At 47.7% G+C, this 26114-nt stretch overlaps 1 protein-coding gene across 7 annotated transcripts in view; it reads right to left on the reverse strand.

The window, feature by feature from the left end:
- ASTN2 (astrotactin 2) overlaps nt 1–26114 on the reverse strand; it is an 882958-nt gene that overhangs the window by 757278 nt on the left and 99566 nt on the right. The window lies entirely within an intron of this gene.

A 26114-nucleotide genomic window follows, 5' to 3' on the forward strand; every position in this document is an offset into this window, starting at 1 on the left:
GTCCTTAGGGAAGAGCATCTGGCACTTGATAAGTGCTATAAAAAGTTAGCTATTAATATTTATTATCATTATTATTATTAACAGGCACAGGATCTAATTTACCCTTCAGCTGCTCTGAAAAAAAATCCTTGAGACATCCTTGACTGCTTGCTTTCTTTCCCTCTCCTCCTCCAGTCCACCAGGAAATCCTTCAAAAGCCACCGCAAAGTCCCTTCCCTTCTTGGCTCCTCTCTTGCAACCACCTGGGCCAAGGTACCACCCTCTCTTGCCTGACTTACTACAAGCGCTTCCTAACTGGACTCCGTTCTTGCCTCTCTGCTCTTCTGTCCATTCCCACACAGAAACCAGAGGAGCCCTGCCAGAACCTGTTAGCTCCCATCAGCCCTCAGCGCCAAACCCTCAACAGCCTCCCACCTCATTCCAAGTAAAAGACAAGGTGGCCAGAACATAGGAGGTTACGAGTCCAAGTGAAAACCTACCTGGGCTGCACTAAGAGTTGAGCAGGGCTGGAGACCATCACAAGGACCCTAAGAGCTCACTGTGGGGCGCCACGGGAGAGGCTGGCTGGGTGGCCAGTCTGTGAAGCGGGCCTCTTCCCAGCACCTTCTCTCCACACACCGCCCCACCTCCTGGCCTCAGCACCCGAAGCCCTGGCAGCAACATCTCCGGCAGCCAGCCAGCTGGGCCGAGGCAAGGTGAAGACATGGTAAATGGCCTTGCTCAGTACCTCACTCGTATTTCTCCCAGGGCATTAAAGCCTATAACCAGAGGCCCAGAGAACCCACGGCTACAAGCTGCCTCTGGAAATGGCTGCCTCTCATTCAGCAGCTCCAGAAAAAAAGGACCCCTGTGCCAATGGACCGCCAGGCACTTACAGTGCCACATCTGATCGACACAGCCTGGGACAGGGGAGGCAGAGTCAGTGAAGGAGGGCTGGCTGAAATCTACACTCTTCACTCCTGGAGCTCTCCCTCCCCAGCCTGTGCTCAAAATCCCACCATTGAAGAAGCCTGTCCTCCTCATGTTCAGATTAGGAAACGGAGGGTCACAGAGGGTGAGTCACTCACTTAAGGCCACTGGTGAATGTATGCCCAGATGGACCCAGTGGACTTCCAGTCCACACAATTTCTACTATGCCGGTAGCTCTTACAACATCTCCTCTTCCTTGACTAAATTAGCCCATGAACCAAAACTAGATTGAGCTCTTTGTTTGCTACAGCGATGAGTGCACAGTCAGCAGACAGTAAACGTTAAATGATAATAACTGTGTGAAACACAGTAAATATTGAATCACAGAGATCAGCTCTGGACTCACTCTATTACAAAGGAAGGAAACTGTTGCTGAGGCGGGGAGGAGGGCCATGGAGCCTCAAAGAGAAAACCACCTTGGCGGAAGCAGAAGGCCTGATCATTCATTCCCTCATTCATTCATTCACTCACTCGTTCATTCATTCATTCATTCATTCATGCTTGTGTTTGTTTATTCACTCATTCAACACACTTTATTGAGGGCCTACTCAATTGTGAGTACTTTAGTAGTTCAGAACATGGAGTGAAATGAGGCATAATCTTGCCTTCAGGAAGCTCAGTCCTTTCTTTAGTGGCAGAAATTCTACCCACTGCCCACCTGGCATCTCCCTGCCCACACATGCACACACTCTCCATTTATTGTGGCCCAGAATCTGCGCATTACTCTGACCGATCCCCTCCTCATGTGCTCCAGCCCTGCAAACTTACAACCGTTACTCAAACAGACCAGGCTTACTCTTACTCTTGTCTCAGGAAAGAAGGACTCTTTCTCCTGTCTGTCTGGAACTCTCCTCCCAGACCCTGCAAACCACTTTCTCCTCGGTGTTAGTCTCCCTGACCAAGTGACACCTGTTCAGAGAGGCTCTGCCAGTTTTAGCTAAAGTTCTCTCTACACACATCACACTCTCTGGTATCCCCTTTACAAAAACTCGTTATAGCACTTATCACTATTTAAATTAACCTTGTGCATTTTCTAAGTTTATCTGTTTGAGAGAGAGAGCATACATGAGTGCTAGTGGGGGAGGGGCAGGGAGACAGAGAATCCCAAGTAGGCTCCACATTGATAGCACAGAGCCTGACATGGGGCTCAATCCCACAAACTGCGAGATCATGACCCGAGCCAAAATCAAGAGTCGGATGCTAAACCAACTGAGCCACCCAGGTGCCCCAATCCTATGCATTTTCTTAAACATGTATTTAATGCCTGCGTCTCCAGGAGAGCAGGGATTTCCTGCCATATCTCACGTACTTTTAAAAGTGCCCGATGCATAACAAGTGCTCAAGAAAAATTACTGAATTGCCAATGATGAATACATGCACACACACATATCCATAATAAGATTACGGCAGTAGAGTTTAACCTCACTAGAGTATTAAAGAAAGAGTAAGTAAGCTCCACTGGGAATCTGAAGGTGGGACAGGACTCTCCTAGCTTAGAGACAAGGAGCCACTCTAAAAACATGGTGACATGAACGTTGCAAAGAATGGGCAAATATTGTTGGCCTTCAGAGAGAGGAGGCATGGAGACGGGCTGGGCAGTTGGGTATTTCAGGGTACTAACACCGCATGTGCAAGTAGGAGTGTGGTGGGATGTCCGCTGGAAATGTACTTCAGACACAGGGTTAAGGGCTTTGAGTCCCTAGCGACACAGTGTACTCTCTTCTGCATGCGGTCGGGAATCAGCAAAGTACACTTGATCAGAGCGCCAGTCCGGTGTCCATTAAAAACAGGTCAAAGAAATACTAGCATAACCAAGGCCAGCTCCTGAAATTCCCCGCTGATTGATTTTCCAATTGCATTTTCCCCAACCTCTTCCCCTAGTCCTTCCATATAAACATTTCATTGAAGTCTTCAAGTCACATTACAATCAAACTTAAAGCAAAAGGGGGACTAAACGCATTTGGTTGGGAACCAAGACGATTCCCATAAAGGCAGATTATGCTGACATGATGAATATAAAACGAAACAGCAGATATTAAAGTAGGAGAATTGGTGCGCCATGCCTTCCGGCGGTAGGCTGACTCCACTGCCTGCCTCCCTCCCACCTCGGATAGCCTGGTTTTATATTGGAATCATAAAGAAACACAGGGATTGCCTTTTCACCTTTCTCTGTTCTCCCCCCATGGGCTGCAACTCGTGAAATATTCAATAGGCTCAAATCCCCTCAACCACCCCGCTAAAGCCAAGTGAGCGGATCAGCCTTCATCAGTGATTCTGGGTAGACCGCCATCCTGCCTCAGCAGCCACAGATGCCTTTCAGCCTCCTGGAAAAGAAATAAAAATTCCCGAAGGCGTGTTGTGCTTTTAATTGGCTTGTTCTTCCTAATCTATGGCACTCATTGTATTTTTATTTAATTCCTGAAGGTCATTATGAAAATAAGCAGCTCTTCTGATCACCAGCCATCTTGGTAACATCTCCCAAGTGGCTAACTAACCCTCCGTCAGATTCCACAGCTCCAGCTGACCCTCCAGCAGATTATTCGCAGAAGGCCGGAGAGCGCTTCTGATGAGTTTGCAAATGGTCTTTGCTTCGCTGAGGGAAGGCAGACATTTCGTGAGATGAACTCACTGCCTAGGTACAAAGAGTTGAGAAAGGTAGAGATGTTAACTTCCATCATCCTTGCCATTAGCTGTCCCAAAATTCATGGGGGCGGGGGTGGATCATCTCTACACAGCAAGTCCTGCTGAGTGCTTAGGAAATATATCTCAAACACACGCCCTTCCTTTCATGTCTGCAATGGTTGCCTTAATGCAGACCTTTATCGTCTCTCTTGTGGAATACTTCAAATGGCCTTGTGCCAGTCAGGGTCTTATCACAGAAGAGAAGACACACTCAGTAAGGTCGCTGAGAAGGGACTGTTTACAAAGACTTTGGAAGTATATTAGTCAGGGTCCTCCAGAGAAATAGAAGCAACAGGATATACATATATTTATATAAGAGAAAAAGACTTATTACGAAGGGTTCGTTTCTATGGTCATGGAGGCTAAGAAGTCCCCAATCTGCCATCTTCAAGAAGGAGAGCCAGTGGCACAGTCCAGTCTAAACCCAAAGTCCTGAGAACCAAGGGAGCCAATGGTGTAAAGCTCTGAGTCTGAGTCCAAAGGCCCAAGAACTGGAAGGGCTAATGCCCAAGGGCTGGAGAAGATGGGGTATCCTGGCTCAAGCAGAGAGCAAATTGTCCTTCCTCTACCTTTTGGTTCTGTTCAAGCCCTCAACAGGTTGAGCGATGCCTGCATTGATAAAGGCCTTTCTCCTTTCCTTGGTCTACGGATTCAAATGTTAGTCTTCTAGAAACACGCTCAGAGACACATCCAGAAATAATGTTTTACCAGCTCTCTGGACATCCTCTAAACAAAGTCAAATTGCATAAAATTGCATAAAATTAATCAACACAGACAGGATTAAGGTAAACCAGTGATGAAGCACCTCAAGGTTGACAACAGCAAGGAGCTGTCACCACCCTAGGCCCAAAGGGGCAAGGGGAGGGGTATTTATAAAACCATGAAACAGCCACAGTTGTAGGAAAGGGTTGCCAGACAGGAGTTGTGGCCTTCAGTAGAACAACCCAGCTACTGACAAGGCATGGCCCATCATGGGAGTGGTGGGGTAATAAATGCTCCAACCTCACTCTCCTTCTACCTGCTAATCTCTTGCAGGTGCCTTCCATGGGCCAATTCCAACCAAACACCCAAGGCGGAGCAACTCATACAGGTCAGTCTTCCAGGGCCCTCAGCAAGGAGGAAAGGGTGAAGAGTGGATCTTAGGGAGTCAGTGGCGACTACCTAGAAAGCCCCAACTGGTATGCCTACCTCCAGGCTTCCTTCCAACCATCATGCAAATAGCTACCAGGATTAAATTTCCAACTTATAAATCTGACCACATCATTCCCTTGCTCAAAAGCTTTCAATGGCTCCTGATTCCCCTCAGGATAAAACCTAATTTCATGAGCCCAGCACCTGAATTTCTCCTCTGCCTTACCCCTCTTCACTCCTTTCCCTGCACTTACACATTAAATCTGATCAAATATTTATGTAATCTCCACATATAGCGTACTCTTTCCTAATTCAATGTCTTTGAAGATGCCTTTTTTTTAAGGCCAAGAGAAATCAGTTTAATTTTATAAACACATCATTTCGTTGCCTCGACTAAAAATGCTTCTTCAGAGTCTGGGAGAGCCTTTCCTACACAACCCTATCCCCTGCTCTGGAAGATTTCCATGACCCCCCCATATGAGCTAGAAGTTCCTTTACACTTCTATAAAGAGGAAGTATTGCATGCTATATAATATCATAGACCCTGAGAGACCAACTGCTTGAGTTTGAACAACAGCTCCCCTGTGCTCAAGCTGGGGGTCTTTGGATAAACGTTTTACCTTATTTGTGCCTCAGTTTCTTCATCTGTCAAATGAGGATAATAATAGCACCTGCTATTATAGAAATAGAGCTATTTTTCTGCTATTATGGAAATAAATAAAACACCTCATAGAGTTATTTTGAGAATTAAATAAAATAGCACAAAATAGTTTTTAACCTTAATCTGGATCCTCAGTAAGCATTCCAGTTACATTTGTTACATATTACTTCACACACATAATTACAGCATCCTATTTTACCACGGTCTTGGTCTTTGCTATTCATCTATGCAGCATTTGGTATTTACCTATGTTAAAATGTGTTTATACAGCTGACCTCTCTCTTATTGGACACTAGTACAGGGACACTTCAGAGACATTTGTGTACCCGAGTGCCTGAGACAGTGGCCGAATGCAGGGCAGAAGGCTCCACAAACGTGTGTTGAGTTGAACTGAGCTGTCCCCGTATCTGAGTTCAAATGGGCACGGAGAGGACAGAGAGAAGAAATGCCAACTGAGGACAGCAGCGATGGCTTGATTCCCATATAACGACACTACAGAAATTTACTTAACATCTGGCTCAAGTTTAGGCGCCCTGGAGAATGCAAATGAAGAGAAAGCCTTCAAACGTTCAGGGTGTTTGCATTTCTGACGGAGACAGACAAGAAGTTTATACAGAAAATAGATAATCTTATGATTCTGTTTAGACATAAGTATGCGTGTATACGGCTGGGAAGAAATATACTGCAACAAAATACACTGCAACATCAAGAATAGTGCTCTTTAAATGGTGGGATCGGAGGTGATTTTAATCATGATCTGATTCATTTTCCTCTACATTTTCTACATTGAATATATATTACCTCTGCATCTGCTAGAGGCAGATACATGCTCACTTTAAAGATTCATTTAGTCAACCAACCTTCTCTGAGATCTGGCATTGAGGAACTCTATCCTCGGGAGCTTGGGCCAAGGAATGGAGAAAAAGCATGCTATAAATAACTATAAATCAAAGTAGAAAGCTTAAAGGAGAGGAGATGACTTCTGGCTGGATCTAGAAAGTGTCTTTGTGGAGGAGCCTTAAAGGATGGGCAGGATTTCAACAAGTGGCCGTGTGGCAGAGGGCACTGTAAATGGATGAATGGCACAAAGGCAAAAAGACAGGATTGCAGATGCAAAAGGGGGTAGTGGGAGGAAACCAGCAGAAAAAGCAGAGGGTCATCAGTGCAGAGGGAACAGAAGGATATAGCAAGTCTGCAGAGAGGAAAGTAAAGAAGGGGCTGCCTTTGCCTACGCGCTATCTCCCAGAAGAATAACGAATATGAGGCCCCACTTGGGACTCCTTCACACAATCAGATCAAGCCCTAGTTGGGAGGTAAATGAAGCTCTCCAAATACCATAAATTAAAATGACAGGATAAATGGATGGCTGATGAATGGGTGGATGGATGGATAGATCCTCGTCTTTCTAACCTAATCGATACTCACACAGTCTGGATTTGTGGAAAGAACACGGAATCTGGAGTCACATGCTGAGGTTTGTGTGATACTTCTCCACCAACTAGCTAGTTTACCTGAGGACAAGTCAGAAAGCCTCTATGATTTTCTTTCTTTATTTGTAAAGTGTGTGTGTGGTGGGAAGGGTCCCCTACTATCCTACTTACATCACACCTGACACAGAATTAAGAGAAAACAAAGCCATGCCTAGCAATGTGCTTAGAAATCTCGAAAATCTCAGTCCTAAAAGCAAATGCCATCATTGCCCCCATCATTCCAGAATATAGCTTCCACGGGGCACCCAGCTGGCTCAGTCGGTAGAGCATGTGACTCTTGATCTCAGGGTTGTCAGTTCAAGTCCCACATTAGGCGCAGTAGAAGTTACTTAAAATAAAATTCTTAAAAAAATATATAGCCTCCATAAATATCTTATGACTGTCTAAAATGTGTCAGGCACAGTGCTAGGTCCCGCAGATTAGGTAAATCAGGCTCAGTGCCAGGTCCCACAGATCAGGTAAAAAAGACCAATTTGATTGCTGCCTTCCATTCCAGATGAATGTTCCTCCATGGCCACTATCCAGCAACAATGGCCGTATTTTCCTCTTGCTTCAGTTTCATTCATTTATATATATATATATACATATATACATATATATATATATATATACACACACACACACACACATATGTGTGTGTGTGTGTGTATATATATATATATATATATATGTATATATATATATATGTGTGTGTGTGTGTGTATATATATATATATATATAATGTTTATTTATTTTTGAGAGAGACAGAATGCGAGTGGGTTAGGGGCAGAGAGAGAGGGAGACACAGAAGCAGAAGCAGGCTCCAGGCTCCGAGCTGTCAGCACAGAGCCCGACATGGGGCTCAAATTCACAAGCTGTGAGATCATGACCTCAGCCAAAGTCAGACACTCAACTGACTGAGCCACCCAGGTGCCCCTCATCCATTTATATATTAATCATTCATTCATTCCTGGTACAAGATTGCGTCTGTCTAGGTAACTGCTATCCTCAGTCCTCAGCATGCAGCAGGTGCCCAACAAATGTTTGTTGAATAAATGCATCACTCAACGCACATTTCAGGAGTTCCCTGCCCTCAAGAAAATCACAATCTAGGAGAGCAGGAAAAGGAAAATCAACGAAAGTGACAATCCTGTTGCACCGGTCATGAGAGAGTATGCACAGGGTGTCACAGGAATGTATGTGAGGGGTGACTTAATGCTCCTCATTTATCAGGAGTCTGGACAAGGTAAGCAGGCAGAGTCTATAATCTGGACATTTTATAAGTCTAAGCGATCCTGATGTCAGACCAGGTTAAATGCCCACAGGATGCATCACTGAGGTATATGGATTGGGAGTTCACCTCAGCGGGGTAGGGGGGATAGGGGGTAGAAGATGGAGAGACAGCAGGGGCAGGGATGCAGCCAGGGGAACGGCACTTGGACGAGGACACCCCAGGAGTGCCTCAGACCCTCTCCTTCCTCACCCCCATCTGTCAGCTCATCTATGCCTTTGACCCCAATCTGCGCCTCTCAATTCCTGGGAGAACTGCGTCTTTGGCAAAAACAAAAAACAAAAACAAAAACAAAAAACAAAAACCTGCCTTCCCTGGCCACCCAGTGGAGATAAATAATACAGTTATATCCAGGTAAATAAGGGAGAGGAAGAGAATTAAGAGTTATTGGCAAGGGAGAAAAGCACATCATTTCAGATTCTATTTGAAAATAGATGGATAGTTGACAGAACTGAATCTTATTACTCCTGGTTACTCTCTCCTGAAGCATTTACCTCCCTCCCTTGCTGCATTTTTTCACCTGGTCTTTCTTTGTCATTTAGCTTCACTATTTGCTCTTGGTTTCTCTGTGTATTTGCTCTCTCTTTCTTTTCCTTTTTTTTCTTGGCTTAATGCATCCAAACAATCAATGAATTTTTTTTCTCTCCCTCCCCTATTTCACAACATTGCAAATGGATGTGGAGAGGGAGCCCAAAGAATGGGGACAGGGACTAACTTTCACCAATACCCACTCATGTGTGCCAGGCACTCAGCTAGGGGCGGGAAACCCACATAAATAAAGGAGAGAGTAGGACATCCATTGTTCAGCTGTGCTACCCGAGGACTCAACAGGTGACTGGATGCTCCCAAGATCTTCCCTCTAGAGCATGGCAGAGTGGGAATTCAAGCTCTGGTTTCTTGATTCCAAATCCAGTGTTCTCCCCACTGTCCTAACTGGGCTGAGAAAAGGAGTTTGCATATTTGAGTAAAAAGATGGAGGGACCAAGTCCACACCGGGGGTATGCCAGGAGTACCAGGACAGCACCTCCGAGTCAGCCAGGTGCTCTGTCCATATATCCCATCCTGATGGAGTCATTTGCGGGGTGAAGTGTTGCTGTTGAGCCCTCTGTTTTTAAAATGAAAATCTCTCCTGGGAGAGGTATATGAAGCGTTCTGTCTTGGGGTGAAGTAAATTTTTAAAACCACTTTGCTCCTTCCTGCTGAGCGACCTTTAGTAAGTTAGGTTTATCTCCCTAAGCGTCACTTGCCTCCTATGGAAAATGAGAGTCATAAAAGCAATCTCTGGGGCACCTGGTGGCTCAGTCAGTTGAGCGTCAACTCTTTATTTCAGCTGAGGTCATGATCTTATGGTTAGTGGGATCAAGCTCCATGTTGGGCTCTGTACTGACAGCGGGAACCTGCTTGGGATTCTCCCTCTCCCTCTGCCCCTCCCCTGCTCTCACAGGCTCTCTAAGGAAATAAATTAATAAATGTTCTATTTTTTTTTTAAAGGCAATCTTTAACAAATGTCCTGAGAATTAAGAAAGATGCCTGTTTGAAGGAGCCAGCACTGCATTCAGCACCTGCAAATTCCCTGACAGCTGTCTGTCTTCTCGTCACTCTGCCTATCTCACCACTGTCAAGACAAGAATCAGGTTGTTTCGAGAGCAGTGGGGGACGGCACAGTACAGAATACAGAGAAGGAGGAGGCAGAGGTTAAGCGTCCCGCTTCACTTGGAAATTGTGTCCACGACCCTGTGGCCTAGTCCCTAGTATCCACACCCCCCACACACCCTTTTTAAGTCACCTCTACTGGCTATGACCTGGAGTCACAGAAAACCTCACATACAAACGAGTACCAAGTGATGGAGATCGATGATCTAATCCACCATTTTACTGACCAGGAAATGGGGACCATAGAGAGGTAGCAACTTGCCCTGAATTACACAGCCTCATAATGCAATGCTCTTCAAGGATTATAAGGGGGCTTGAGACAAAGATTTGGGGAGGGGGCAGGACAGAGCTTTACAAAAGGTGGAGTCTCCCTGACTCCTAAAAGTGGTTTACCACTAAGGAGGGAGGGTGCAAAATTCCCTGTAACTCCAGCGCTCCCTCCACCCGGCCTAAAGATGCTACCATGATGGCTCCTTAGGTCTCTGTTGCCGAGTCTGACTTGTCAATCCCCAACCTCCTTACCTCAATCCAGAGGGTTCCCCATCTGAGAGCCACAGGCTTGGACTCACCCCTGACAGGTAATAAAACGTAATGTGTCAGGAGAGCATGGTACCACACAACGTTGTGGCCAAGGGAGGAAAAAGGAAACTTGTAAAATCCCACAACCGAACAGAAGCGAAGAGGATGAACATACCTGCCCCTGACTCCACCAGCTATTTGCAGTAGGGTGGGAGAGCTGGACATGAAGGAATCCCTTCACTTGACTAATTCATCCCAGTGCCAGACGCTGGCCACCCGTTGCCTCTGTATCCACACCACAGTCCACTGGCCCTGAGCAGCATCACGGCCTCTCCGTTCTCATCCACACTGCACTTCCTGCCTGAAATGCCCAAACCTCCCCTTCTGCAACACAGACATCATCCCCCTTCAAAATCTCGCTGAGATGACCCCTCCGAAAAGCCCTGTCCAAGATGCCCTCTCCCTCCTCTGAGCTCTAAGCTCCTCTGGCACGTTTCTACTCCATTCCCTGGTTCACTAACCTCACCAGTCTGCAATTCTCATTTCCTTTGCTAGCTCATGAGACTCTTCTGGGCCAAGAGTGGCTATTATCTCCTCTATTTCCCTCTTAGTAGCTCAGCCTTCTTTTTAATAGCAGGTGCTTGATACCTATGGGCCAATGCAAGATTCAAATCAAGGTCCAAGAGGGTGAGACTTCCCACTCCAATTTCACAGATGGGAATACTGAGACACAGTGGGTGGAAAAGTTACTTAGAGACATTGAGACCCAGAAGTGGGAAGAACCAGGTGAAGCCTAAGAATATATGGGTCCACCTGTCCCCTAACCTCACCCCCATCCCACCACAGAACACCTGCAGCATCTATCCAAACAGCCCCAACTTGCCTCACATGGCATGTGATGTGGTCAACTCATGACCAGTCAGCATCCTGTGCCTTGCCTAGGTCTCCAATTGCGTCATTCCCTCCCCACTGCCCTACCTATAGAAGCATGCCCCCATGCTCTTGTTCACGCGCTTCCCTCTCCCAAGGCTGTTTTCGTTCTTTGTTGCCTATGGATCTTCAGGACTCAGCTGTAAGTAGACCCAACAGTCAGCAATTCGTCCCCTCACGTCTGCACCTGTGCAATGTGACACTGCAGATCCCCATCAAGAGGTGAGTCTATCCCTCTTCCCTTCGAATCAGAGTTGGCTGCCGGACTTTCTTTGGCCAAAAAGACAATGCCAAATATGACACAAGCAGGGACTTGAAAAGTGTCAGGGTTTGCTCTCTCTTGCCGTACTTGGAAGCCCTCAAACTGCCATGTGATGGAGCGTGGGATAACATGCTGGGTGATGAGGGAAACATAGCCCATTTTCCCAGGTGGAGAGAAGCCTTCCCGGACCATCAGCTCCTGGAAAAAACGCCAGCTGACCACAGACACACGAGAAAGCCTGGCAGAGATCTGCCAAGGCCAGCAGAAGAACTTAGCTCAACTAAGCTCAGCCCAAACCACCAGCCCCACGTATTTATGAGCTAAAATGGCTGTAAGCCATTAAGTTTTGGGTGTTTTGTTACACAGCCACAGATACCTGGAAGAACAACTCAATGTCACTCCCTTTGTGAAGCCTCCCTGCCCCCAATGCTGGGGTCGGGAGCCCCTCATCCTTTCACTGCTGTGCTTATCACACTGTATTGTAATCACTGCTTTGGTTATTTCACACCTCACCTACCCTCTGCTCCCTGAGTCTCCAAGCTTCTTAAAATGAAAGGCCTGCTCTCCCTTGCTGCCTGCTATCTCCCTAACACCCAACTCAGAGTAGGTGCTCAATGGGCATGTGCAGAACAGAAGGCATGGCCTCAGAAAACTCCCCCCAGGTGGGGTCCTGCCACATCGTCCTCAGCCCCATCTCCTCCTAATCAAAATCTCCATGGCCCTGATTTGAGAGAGTGCGTGGGTATGGACTGGCTCCCAGCTGCACAGCTTCGGAAGCATAATCTGCCCCTATATTCCTTAAATAAGCCCCGTGCCTGTTCACGGTGGCCTTGATTATTATTCAACCTCTACTCCATTACCCTTATTTATAACACTGCGATGGAGCGCAGCCCCAGGCCGGTGGCGGGATGATTACAGGACGCTTTTGACTTGCAATTCCACACCATTCAGTCCAATTTAGACCCGCCACAGATGGTGCCCTGTGGCAGGCAAGGGACATGAGAGGATACCAGGCTGGAGGTGGGGAGGAGGGAAGGACCCTCTTGATTTTCTGAGCGCACCAGAGGAGAGTGAGGAAAAGGCTCAGACTGTCCCCAATGTCCTTCATGACCTGAACAGTGAGCACCTGAATGATGGCAAATCATGCCCTTCTCCAACAGCGTGGGGCACAAGAACTCCTGTGACCATTACTGGACATCTCTCTCTTTTTTTTTAATCATTTGATTTAAATGCCAGACTCCCCAGTGAGATGATGGAATGCTGGTCCCATACTGCCAGGATAAGAGTCAGGAAAGATGAATTCCACTCTGGTCTTGGCTCTGTGACCCTATGGGAGGCATTTGTACCTCTGGACCTCAGTCTTCTCATCTGTCAAATGGGAGGACTAATTTGTCTCCTGACTGCTTCCCTAGGTCACTGCAGAAAATAAAGGGAAATATTTATGAGAAGGTACTTTGCATAAAACATTCTCTGGGCCACGGTCATAGTTATGGCTCATGCTAATCAACCTAATATAAGATGTCTGGAAAACCAAAACTACATGGCTCAAAGGGAAAGGCTAACATCCCTCCCGTTTTAAACACCCCAGCTCCTTACCGCAGCGTAGGGTCAGGGCTGGGTCTCCGAAACCGGTTACCTGCGCCCCCACCCCTGCCACTCTATTTAACTGAGGAACATGGCAGAAGTCACCCAATTTCTCAAGGTCTCACTTTCCGCATAGAAACTGGGGAGAATAGCGTCATAATCATCACTGGAGTGTGAGTGTCAGGAAGGCAGGGATTAGGCCGTGTCCCAGTGCCTTCAACAGGATCTGCTATAATGTAGCCACTTAATCTAATAGAATGACTGACATTCGTTAAGTGCTTATTGTATGCAAGGCTCTGTTCCCAGCTGTTTGCACAGATTTTCTCATTTCGTCCTTCCTATATCCCTATGACTTGTGGATAATAATAAATCCACATGCACACAGTGCTGAGGTACCATGTGAGCATGAGACCTGGCACCCGGCTTGGCTCAATAAGGTTGTAGCACGGCACACTGGGACTCCTATACCTCCTCTCCTGTGCTACACAAGTGCATGGCTTTTACTCCAGTTAACAGAGACATTGGGGATTGCTTGCTCTGAAGCACTGGGGTCTGCCTTTGATTGTAAATTGCCGGAGAACGGGTACCATGACTGTCCAATGACCTCTTCAGAGCGCTGTGGTTAACAACCCAGAATATCATCAGGGTGTAGGACTAGAAGTCATGACCTCTGCACTGTCATGTTCCCCACCCCCCACCCCCACCTCACCTTGCTGGCTCTGCTTCCAGAACCACAGAAGCCAAACTGAGACTGAGCCACCTCAGCAAACGTTCCTGGGGAGCTCGCCAGACCCTTGGCTGGAGCATACAAGCACCATTGCCCTGAATCTCCACTTCTCGTTTAGACTCAAGAAAATCCAAACTCAGGGAGAACAGGGAGGTGTCCTAGATTACACAGTAAGGCAGGGACTGGGCTACCAAGAAACCAGGCTCTTAACCTCAAGGACAAACGTGTACTGCACCTGCCCATTTACGAGCAGCCTCCTGGCTCCACCGCTGCCTTGCTGGGTCACCCAGGGGAAGGTGCTTTCCTCTCTGAACTCACTTTTCTCACCTGTAAAATGGGAGCAGCCAACCTCAGAAGCTGTTGAGAGGAGGTACCCCAGACTGCCATTGGTGGGGAAAGTGCTTATTCTCTACCTTAATGGAAACTCAAGCCATCAGACAACAGAGACAGCAATGCCTCCCACTCCATGCTTACAAGGAGAACCTCAACCCACGTGTGTTGGTTCTACCACGTGATAATTACAGTGGGAACTGAGAAGACAGGCCCACCCACCTGGCATCCCAGGCATCTCCAATACAGGCAATTTACCTTTTCTGAATATTTCTCCTTAATGACCATGGGTAGTTTAACTTAACCACCACCCTGGTTCCTGTCCACTGCACAATATGGAATACACTAGAAGAAATCATATTGCCAGAACGCCCTTGTGGATCGGCAAGTGTGCCTATTTCCACGGGGCACCAGGAAGTTTGCTGATACTGGGAGCAAGGATCACGTTAGGTAAGTCATCTCTAGAGAATATATAAGAGAATCATGCCAGGGAGTTATAGGTATGTAGGAAGTCGGGTCTACACAGCCTAGAAATACCTACAGAGATGCCCGGGCAGACAAGCACACATTTACAGGGCCGTGCTCCTAAAGCAAAAGTGTGCTGGCTCACAGACACACGAATCTGTGCATCTGTGTGCTTCCAGGAAAGCATCCACATCTCCTTGCCACACAAATGCCACGTGTTTACCTGTAGTCTCTTACACATGCATCAATGCACAGAGTGATGTGCTCACGTGTGGATACAAACACCACCGTGACCAGATACATGGTGTTAAATGTGGACTCACATGCACATTTTGCAAAACCGCTCCCTTCCTTACACTGGCACCAAGGGCATTTGTGCCTGCATCACACTGGTGTGCTCCTGACACGTGCAAACAGGCACCCACGGTACCTGCACACACAGACCCGTGGACACCTTGATAACACAGCAGCTACAGGCTTGCACAGGACCCTCACAGATGCACCTGCTCACAGTGTGTTCACCTGCTTCACCCCATCTGCTCACGGCCATGTGTGCTCCATCTTGCCTGTTCAAACCCACACGTATGTGCGTTCAACATTGTGAACGTGCATGACCGCATTCACGTGCAGAAACCCAAGTATGTGTTCAGGCATGCACACGCCTACAGATCCTGGCACATGAAACCTAAGGACATACCTACACCCTCATTTGTATGTCCTCACGTACAAGAGGCACGCAACTGATGTCATGAGCCCCTCTGAGCCCTGGGAATATCTCCGAATCTGTCCTCCAAGGGGCCTGGTTTTGTACTCGAAGAGAAAGATCAAATCCTCTCCCATACAGTCTCTGGAAGCTATTTCCTCTTCTCTAGTCTGACTGACAGGCCATCGTGGAGCAAAGGAGGGCACAGCAGTCTCTGTTCCCGGGCTGTCCATCCACTTAATCCTTTCTGATTCTGTTATGGGGAAAAAAACTCCACGGAATTGCTATTTCATCCGTTCAGCCTGATGTCCTTGAAAGAGACAGAGGCAGAAAGAGGCTCGCTGATGGCGGGCCCCAGGTGGCCCTAGTGACATTCCCAGAGGGTTCTGACTCTAAGCTCTGTTTGGGAAACCTGGCCAGGGAGCCAAAGCCAGTGCCCTGAATGCAGGGGCAGGAGAATCCGGAAGCAGGAGTAACCCGTCAATAAAACCCACAGCCACACACTATGCTTGGCACCATCACATGCTGCAATTCATGGGACCCTCAGTCCACTCGCAAGAGAGCTAGACGCAAGCCTGTTTTACCAAGAAGTGAAGGCCCTTGTCGAAAGTGCTACGCCCGGCAAACAAGGAGCAGGGGTGGAAATCGAAACTCAGATCAGTTGGCCCCAAAGCACTTTCTAAACTCAGGGGAGTCTGGAAAGAAGCTGGCCAACCATGTGTTACTGCATGGCCTCTGGAATCTTCCTCTTCTTAGGTGGAACTTGCAAGAGTTCTGGTCCACAGAAGAGCACAATGCGCTGCAGAGCTGTTTTCCCAACCTGGTCCAAGGACCAGGAACTGGATAAGGAGGCAAGGAAGGAGAGAGAGTCTGGGGACAAAAGAAAGAGAGGAGTCAGGAAGAAGGCAAGAAGAGACCATGGGGAAGGAAGGAAGCAGCTTTAAGAGATGGCCAACTCAGTGGCACCCGGGTGGCTCAGTTGGTTAAGCATCTGATTTTAGCTCAGGTCATGATCTCACGGTTTGTGGGTCCGAGCCCCACATTGCGCTCTGCACCAACATTGCATGGCCTGCCTGGAATTCTCTCCTCCCTTGTTCTCTGCCCCTCCCCCACTCATGCTGTGTGTCTCTGTCCCTCTGTGTCTCCAAATAAACTAAAACAATTCTTTTAAAAGAGGTGGCAGACTCCATCCCTCTTTTCTTCTAACAGCATCCAGTGAGCACCTTCTCTGTGCACCCGTAAAGACACAAGCACTGCCGAGGGCAAGAGACAACATTTCTATCCAGGGAACTCCTGAATGAGCAGGGCCAATGTCTGTTCTATGGGTTATGTTAAAGCTTGACCAGATGTTGTTTTTTTTTTTAATATCTGCATAATGAGTTTCAAAATCAGTGAAGAAAGAGAGGTGCAAAATGACCTCCAACATACCCTGTCTCCTGCCCTAAGTCTACCCACAAGGATGAGCATTAATTATACTCAAGCCTTAGACACACATTTTCCCGCATTATCCTCTCAACTATGTCTCAATAAAGTTATATCTCACTGTGTATCTGTGTATACGTGTGTGCATGTACGTGCATATACATATGCACGCATACACACGGGCATATGTACATATGTGACCTAGAAAAATGAAGACACTAGCAACGATCACACAGGATTTCAGCTGTAGAGATGTAGCTTTCATCCACACCCACTCAGCCTAAGCCAGGGTCCTTAGATGCCCAAAGACATTCCTCTTACTACCCCTCCTGCAGCTGCACCTACCGTATGTGGTGGCTAATTAATTCCCACAATCCTGGTTGTTTAGCACAGGAAAGCACTGCTGGATGAACCCTAAGACATAATCCAGAGGCAACGAAACCAAGGTTGGCAGAGGTGAAGTGGCTTGGCTAAGGTCACTGTGCGATAAATGTCTGGACGAGGACTGCCCTTCTGACCCCAAGATCAACGCCCTTTTCCCAATGTGCTTTACGACAGGCTCTGTATTTTCAAGAGGAGATATCCTTACCCTGAGGTCACTGACCTGGATACAGGAAAGCAGATATGAGGACGGAGGTGCCTCTGATCAACATTCTCCTACACGAGGGTGAAAGCAGGAGGGAAAGCAATCCTTCCATCCCTGTGGCAACAGGATTAGCAACTGAATTTGACAGATGAGCCAAGTGCAGCCCAGAGAGAGGAAGGGACTTGCCTAGGAGGAAATGGAGCAGCCTCTCAAACACGACCCCATGTCTTTTCCCACAGCGTCTACCCTGAATAGCACTAGAAGCCACTGAGGGGAGGCTGAGAAGACACGGATGAGAGACAGAGGGACCGGTGGCTCCTAAGGTGTCACTTACCAACTCTGAGACTTTTGACGAGGCCCAGCTTCCGGGTATATGACTTGTGAGGTCACACAGACCCAGCATTTAGAAGGCTGCCACGAATTAGTTTCACTGCTGTTACCATCCTGAAAGTCTTAATAATTTGTTTAGTATTTATTTAATTTTGAAAGGGAGAGGGGCAGAGAGAGAGAGAGAGGGAGACAGAGAATCCCAAGCAGACTCCACAAGGTCAGCACAGAACCCAACACGGGGCTCGAACTCAGGAACTATCAGATGGTGACCTGAGCTGAAATCAAGAGTTGGACGCTTAACCGACTGAGTCACCCAGGTGCCCCAGAAGTCTTGGTAACTGTTGAACACGGGGCCCCACCTTTCACACTGGGCCCTGAAAATTATGTAGGAGGCCCTATCTCTGTCTCTTCATCTTTCTGAGCCTCAGTTTCCTCAGCTATAAATGGGGTTAATAATTGGGGCTAACCTAACAGGGTGTCTGTGCCTTGCCCTCATCCTCCTTGGCACTCCCCTTTCTGGTAGAGGTCAAAAGAACTTTCTCCCACAGATACCTGCTCTCTGCCCAGCACTTTCCTAACCCCTATGTAGGGCACACCAGAAATACCAGGGATTTTTAATGTCCTCCACCCATGTCCCCCCAGCCCTCCACCTGTAGTAGCCCTTAACTGATAAAAGATGGGGAGTGTAGGATAAATGCCCCAGCTCGGGACAGGGCTGGGTATGTTCCATCTGCCCCCCAGAGTTCCTCAGTGGAATGAGCTCAGGTGCCTATGACAGTCCCCTGCTCAGCTATCCACGTTCACTGGCCCCCTTCCCTGCCCCGCCTCACCTTCCTGGGACCACCTCCCAGATAAATTACTCGTCCTCATCCTCTCATCCCACTGTCTGCTTCTGGAGAACCCAATTTCAGACAGAGCTGCTGCGAGCTTAATTGAGATAATGCATGTAAAGTGCTTAATACAACATCGGGCATAGACACAAGCCCTCAATAAATGGTAGGCATACCAAAAAAAAAAAAAAAAGCCACTTTACAAGAAGACATGAGGAAGACGACAGAATGCTTATAATTGATTTCTAAATTTATCCTCCTAATGAAATCATCTCCAGGCAGACCCTGCTCGTGACCAGTCAGGAATGATTTTTCAGGGCCCCACTTCCCGCCAGAGGCAGATGCCAGTCATTCTGGTTCCCAGGACCCACCCCAGAGTAAAAGCTCACGGAATCACCATCCACTTCCTTCCTGGTCTTAGCAGCAAATGGGAGGCACAGAGCCACCCAAAAGCTCAGAGCCCAGAGATGAGACATCTTGTCTTCCCCTTTGTTTTACAGAATCAGAAAATAAAGGGATGGAAATACGCCCAAAGACAGTAGTGTGTGAAGGGCAAGTTCAGAAGAATGAGGCTGCCTGCCACCTATTCTCTTAATAAACTTCGCTATTTACTTACTGATTTGTTAATTCCTTGTACTTGCCCCATGTGCACACACATACTACAAAGTAAGCTCCACAGACACAAGGATTTCTGCCTGTTTTGTTCCCTGGAGCCTAGCCCAGTGCCAGGCACATATTAAGTGCTCGATATTTCAGTGAACAAATGTTCTTCCCATGAGACCCATAGTATACACCTGCTGAAGCTCTTCCTGGCCTGCTTCAGGGTTGGGGGGTGGGCAACGATTCCAAACGGCCTCAGAGCCCGACCCCCCACTATGATCAGAATAGCATAGTTAGAATGAGGGCCCTGGAGCCAGACCACCAAAGTGAACCCTAGTTCCAGCAGGCAGCCCCTGCAAGACCTGGGACAACTTACCCTCAGTCTCCCCATCTTTAAATAGGGCAGCCGAAAGTATTTACCAAGGGGGTACGTACAGAATGTAAAAACCAACCCTAGGATAAGCACTCAGTACAGATTAGCTATTATGAAGATAAAAAGAAAAGCCCTCCCGCCCCTGGGGCTTACTTTTGCTGCTAATATATGAGGGGAAATATTCCAAAGTGTGGAAAAATGCACTAATGCTGGTGTAGAGGATGACTGTGTGCAATCCATTTTCATCAAATTAATGAACAGAGAATAACAACATGAGGACGTTCTATCCTCTCCAGTGTCTTCCGGCCCTTCCTCTAACCTCAAGGAGAAAGTGTCAGTGAAGTGCTATAATGTCTTTAACAAGCTAGAGAGCGGGGCTCGGGCTCAGATCCTCCTGGCTGCTATAGCACCAGCTGGCTGGAAGGTAACAGCATTGTTTCACTTTCATTGTACTGACTTTTTTTTTAATTATCTTCTTTTTTAGTGTTTATTTTTGAGAGAGAGAGAGAGAGAAAGAGAGTGCAAGTGAGCGAGGGAGGGGCAGAAAGAGAGGGAGACACAGAATCTGAAGCAGGCTCCAGACTTTGAGCTGGGGGCTTGAGCCCACAAACGGCGAGATCATGACCCGAGCTGAAGTCAGATGCTTAACAGACGAAGCCACCCAGGCGCCTCTCATTGTACTGACTTTTATAGTGGCCTCTCCTAATTTTAGTAAGTGATGCTAGTTCCCCATTTGTGTTTATAATATTAAAGCTTCCATTTGCCATTCATATGTTACTTTAGAACAAAATGAAGTGAAAAAGAGAATGCAGATAAGGCCAAAGCGATAACAACGTCCCTGAAGTGACCAGGGTTTGGGAACCACGGTCTAGTGTTGACTCATAAGCCCCCCTAGACAGGGACACGGGATCCAGATCTTCAGACTGGGCCCTGACATCCACTTATGCCCTTTGACTTTGAACGAGCCCACCCCCCTCCCTGGGCTCAGTTGCCCCCTCTCCCCCCGCCCCATCTCTGAAATGAAGGGAGCACAAGACCCAGGCTTCTGAAAATGTTTGAAACGTGTTGAATCTTTTCAGGATTCCAATAAAAACTGTAACCAACCCGTGGAAAATGCATCAAGGCCGTGTGGCCTCCCTGCTTGTCTCCACGATGTCTCACTCCCAGATTAAAGTCTGCAAACTTCAGAGACTCTTTGGCGCCCATTTGTTTATTAACACGGCTTTACTTTTTATGCCACTTTCCTCTCCCTGCCTAATTCCTGACAAAGGAAATAAAGACAGCACTTAAGAACCCATGTTTAGAAACCTCACTCATTACTGCACCCAGGGTGTTCACACATAGCACTGGGGTGCCACTTTCCACTTCCTTCGCCCCACACTGTCTGCACTCAAGTCCCCTGTATGGTGTTTAACAGAAAGAGCCTTGGGGAGGGCACATGTGGTTTATAGCGGATTCTCAGGAAAGTGGAAAGCGGGCTTTGCTTCTGACCCGGCTCTTCTGTTTGGATTAGCTCATATTTACTGAGCTCCAGCTCCCAAGGCAGCCTGTGAGCTCGGGGGGCCCGAGAGGCAGCGGGAATCAGACGAAGCTGACCCTGCCTCAGTGAGGCGTCAGGTTGGTGGGGTGGATATCCAGCTCATCTCATGCACCAGACAGAATGCAGCACAAGAAGTGCAGCCTGGAAGCGTGTGCTTGACAGAGAGGTGGCAGAGGGGAGGCAATGATCAGCTTTGCCTTAAGGGGCCAGCATGCGAGTTTCCTGGACAGGTGATGTCTGAGTGCATTCGTGAAGATGGACAGATAAAGGTGAAGATGGGGAAAGCGTTCTGAGCATGAAAGTGAAAAACCCCACAGTTAAGATATACACTTCGGGGTGCCTGGGTGGCTCAGTCGGTTAAGCATCTGACTTCAGCTCAGGTCATGATCTCACTGTCTGTGGGCTCGAGCCCCTCATCAGGCTCTATGCTGACAGCTCACAGCCTGGAGCCTGCTTCAGATTCTGTGTCTCCCTCTCTCTCTGCCCCTCCCCCACTCACACTCAGTCTCTGCCTCTCAAAAATGAATAAACATTTTTTTAAAAGTTTTTTTTTTTAATCTGAAGATATACATGTCATTTGGGAGCCAGTGGTTTGTCAAGTTGGGGCAACTGCCTTCTGGGTGACCTCGTAAAGCCCAACTTCTCTGAGACATGAACCTCCGTTACCCCCAGTCCCAAAAAAGTATCAGACGCTTCCTCCGAAAGGACTGCCATGTCAGACGTGCGGTCCATCCATGAACACATGGTTCAGGATACAGTCAGGATGCGCACAGAGGAAGAGGGCCTCAGTATAGCAAGGCAGCTCCCAAAGAGTGTAGACAGCCTTGGAAACCAGACCCAACCAGACCCTGTCCCAAACCTCCACGTTTTCTCTGCATCTCCATCTCCTTTGTGTTCTGACGCCATGCCCTTGGCTTCCTTCGAGCCCTGCTCTTCCCTCAAATCCCCACCTTTTCAGAAACAAAACAAAAACACTATGTATCACTTCCCTAACTAACAGGCAGAGGCTTTTAACAGATTTCTAATGCACTGCCAGACGACGCCTTAAGGCTTGAATCCCCAAGGACACCTCACTGAAAAGGATAGAGAATCCGTAGTTATTGGGGCTTTGAATTTTATTGTTTTCATAAAACATTGCCAAGAAGTGTCTGTTTCACTCACAGGTAGACACACACGGTTAGTCTACCCACCCCCACCCTGAATGTTTAAGTGAAATGACATATACATGGAAGTCTAATTCATTCTGAATGCACGGTATTCCAGGAGGACCAAAGTCTGCGTTAGCGATGGAGATACAGGGTTCAGAGAATGGATGTCAGTGGCCTAACCTGGTTCCCTTCTACCTCCCAAAACCTACCCCAGATCTCATCTACCAAGATCTAAATACAGCTCCCCCTTTACAAACTCTAATCCAAGGCCTGATGGCCCTATGGCTGCCCTCTTAACTGCCTGGGTTTTCTCAATACATCCCCTACTTATCTCTAACCTAACGTTAGTTTAATGACAAATTCTCTTAGAACTTTTCTCTGCTGGTCACCAAAACCTACCCTTGCTGTGTTTGACACTTTGATACTCTATAGGTGATGGTTCAGATTCTTGATGACCAAGATTTGGCTTGAAATGGATCCCTGAAGTCACCTCCTTCAGTCAAAAACAGAACAAAACTCTGGAGCAATGCTTCCTAATAGAAGGAACTAAGAACTATATTAAATTGAGACACTGAAGCAGCTTCATGACAGAAGACTTTCTCAGCAGGGTACCTTTTGGCCATTTCAAAACACATTTATGGCACTGACACCAAATACTTACTCCAATCTACCCTGATGTTTTCCATCAGAATCTGGTGAATTGCGAGCCTCGAGCGTTGCTAGAACCATCAGTGATTACACTTTCCTAAATGACCTAAAGTATTTTAAGGTATTTATGATCTTCAAAATATTATACAAGGTAGTTTTATCCCCTTTTCTGTATTTCAAGGAATAAGCACAGTAATGTTTAAGAAGTCCTATGGAATCCTCAGCAATGAGACCTATCTCCCAGTTTTCTTTAAGAATAACAACCCAGAGGGGCATCTGGGCGGCTCAGCAGGTTGAGCTCCCAACTCTTGATTTTGGCTGCGGTCATGATCTCATGGTTGTGAGATCGAGCCCTGCTTCAGGCTCTCCACTGGGCGTGGGGCCTGCTTAGGAGTCTCTCTCCCATGCTCCCTCTCCCACTCATTCTCATAAATAAGGAAGGAAGGAAGGAAGGAAGGAAGGAAGGAAGGAAGGAAGGAAGGAAGGAAGGAAGGAAGGAGGGAGGGAGGGAGGGAGGGAGGGAGGGAGGGAGGGAGGGAGGGAAGGAAGGAAGGAAGGAAGGAAGGAAGGAAGGAAGGAAGGAAGGAAATAAAATTTTAAAGAATAACAACACAGAGACAGTGCTTAGCTGAGTGCTAAGACAGTGAAAGTGTACTGTTTTGCCAGCTTTTCCCCAGTTGCCCCCCTGTGCCCATGATGGGTAAGTGGGAGACCCACCAGTCCAGAGCCACCCTGAATTACAATCTCTGCTGGGCTCCTTACCAGGCAGGCGAACTCAGACAAACCCTTTTACTTCTCTAAGGCTCAGATTCCTCATCTCGAAAACAAGGATCGTGACACCTTCCTAGCCAGGGCCCTGGGATTTGTGCTGCATCTGGCACAGAGCACTGCTCCATAAATGTCTGTCGTCTTATGTCCTTCTTTAAATCTCTGCACAATAGTTTCTTTGAATCCACGCACAGAACTCCATTTTGTTACCTTTCAGCTCCCTAAATTTGGCTCAGCATGCAGTGGGCCAGCTTTCCTCTCCAACTCTGACCTTTTGAAATTCACCTCTGCCTGGAAGCTTCTTAATTCGAATCTTCCACCCACCAATGGAAAATGACCAAAAAAAAAAAAAAATCCAATATAAAGTGTTTGGTCAGAGAAGAACTTCAGAGACTAAACCTCCAGGCATGTAAGTCTGGGCTTCCCTGACGCCACACAAAATTGTGGGCGACGGTAATCGCATAGGTCACATCTACTGAGGGCTTGCCACGTGCTCTGTGCTTCTAAGTGATCTAAATGAAATATCTCCTATCACCTTCACAATGCTACGAGGGAGAGACTCGTGGCAATCCCATTGTACGGATGAAAAAAAGTGAAGTTTCTCCTAGATTCAATAACTGATCGCTAATCACACAGCTCAGACCTCAACTCTTCACTCTCTGGCTCCCCAGCCACCGAGGCACCACTCCCCCTCCACGCCTTCCCTGACTGTGAGCCTTCAGAAGTGGGCCGCAGCAGGAGGCATGTCCGCTCCAGCACGGATTTCTGGAGGATCTCCAGGGAAGCCAGTTCCGCTCTGTGTGCTTGGGTGTCTCATCCACACACAGGGTAATTAAAAATTACCTGACTTGCAGGATAGTATTGAAAATTCATGGCAGGGGGTGGAGGGGGACAAGAACGAGAAGTTATGAGGGACTCCCTCTACATGGCAGTATCTTAACTTTCTCCCTCACAAGAGCCTCCTGCAGGGCCATGGGAGGAGAGATACTGCTCTGGGTCACGCGCCGTGATTCTAAGTGGCCAGGAAGGAGCCTGGAACCCCGCCCAGGAGTCACCAGGGATGATGCTCTCCCTGCTCAGATGCCCTCTGGCTGAGGATAGTACCCCATGAGGTTTGTGTCCTTGCCCTGAAGAATGGCTGGAATCCAACTCCCTCAAATCCAAACCCTTCAAGTTTCCTTGCAAAGAAAAGAATAAACTACAGACCAGTCAGTGCAGAGGGCAGGGAGCTTCCTGACAGACAGCTGATGGGAACCTGATGTAATGTAAACTTCAGCCTGGGGATCCTGGTCAGAAGCTGTCCCAGATTCCATGAAAAACAGAGTGGAGCTGAATGGAAATCAGGTGGGTCCACTCTGTGGGTGTATCTGGGCCTCAGAAGCATAAATGGAGAGCCCTTTGGCTCTGTTTATTCTTCCTTCTTCTTACCTCTCCCCTCTGTGACTTCTTCCCCCGCCCCCCCTTTTCCTCCTATTTTTCCTCCTCCACCTGTGACTTCTCCCTCCCCTACCTCCCTCTCTCCCTCCCTCCCTCTCTCTGTCACGCACACACGCACGCGCGCGCACACACACACACACACACACACACACACACACACACAGAATCCCACCTTCTTCAGGATGCTGAACATAGACCTTCCATGTTGCTGAAATAGCTTTGCACCCCTAGATGGCATTTCAAAGCCTCAGGAAGCATCCCTGTATCTCTGCTTCTATATGCATTACCTCTACTAACACAAGCTCCATGGCTGCCACAGACCCATCAGATTCCAGGACTCAAAAAAAAAAAAAAAAAAAAAAAAAAAACCCAACAACTTAGGACTGGCTCTACTCAGCTATTACCCACTGCTGAGTCAGGAGAACCTAAAACAATACCGGGAAATAGCAGGCACTCAATACAGATTTGTTGAATGAATAAATTGAGAAATGTAAGTTCTTGACCCCATTTTGCAGGTGGGGAAACCAAGGCTCCAGGACAGCTAAGTCTCCTGCCCAGGATCACACTGTGAGTTCACTGTAGATCTAAGATTTGAAGTTACGTCTTCCGATGCCTAGTTCATTTCTTAATGGCCACACGATCAGGATTGTCACTCCCAGACCTCTTATTTAAAACGCTGAAAGCGCCCTTATGAGCCTGCAGAGTCTCTGGGGAGAAGCAGGGCTAGCATCCATTGCCAGCCATTAACACAGCAGCAGAGACTGACCCTCAGTCTTGGGAGAACTGATGTGAAGATTCCTCAGAAAGCGGAGTCCTGGATACAGGAGCAGCTCTCATTAGGAGCAGTACGGGCAGGGTCCTGGCATGCTGTGTGAGCAAACCAAGTGCCAGCCCTAATCTGTCCACTCCAGAGAGGGACTATGCCCAGCACAGAGAGCCAGCAGGACTGGGTATGGGTAGAGTGGTTAAACCTCTGATCAGAGATGCTAGGAACTCAGTCATGTACCAGATCCAAGGTAGCCAAGAACAGCCCACCCCCCTCCTTTCCTCTGGGC

This window comes from Felis catus, chromosome D4 (genome assembly GCF_018350175.1).
Source record: "Felis catus isolate Fca126 chromosome D4, F.catus_Fca126_mat1.0, whole genome shotgun sequence".
NCBI lineage: Eukaryota > Metazoa > Chordata > Mammalia > Carnivora > Felidae > Felis > Felis catus.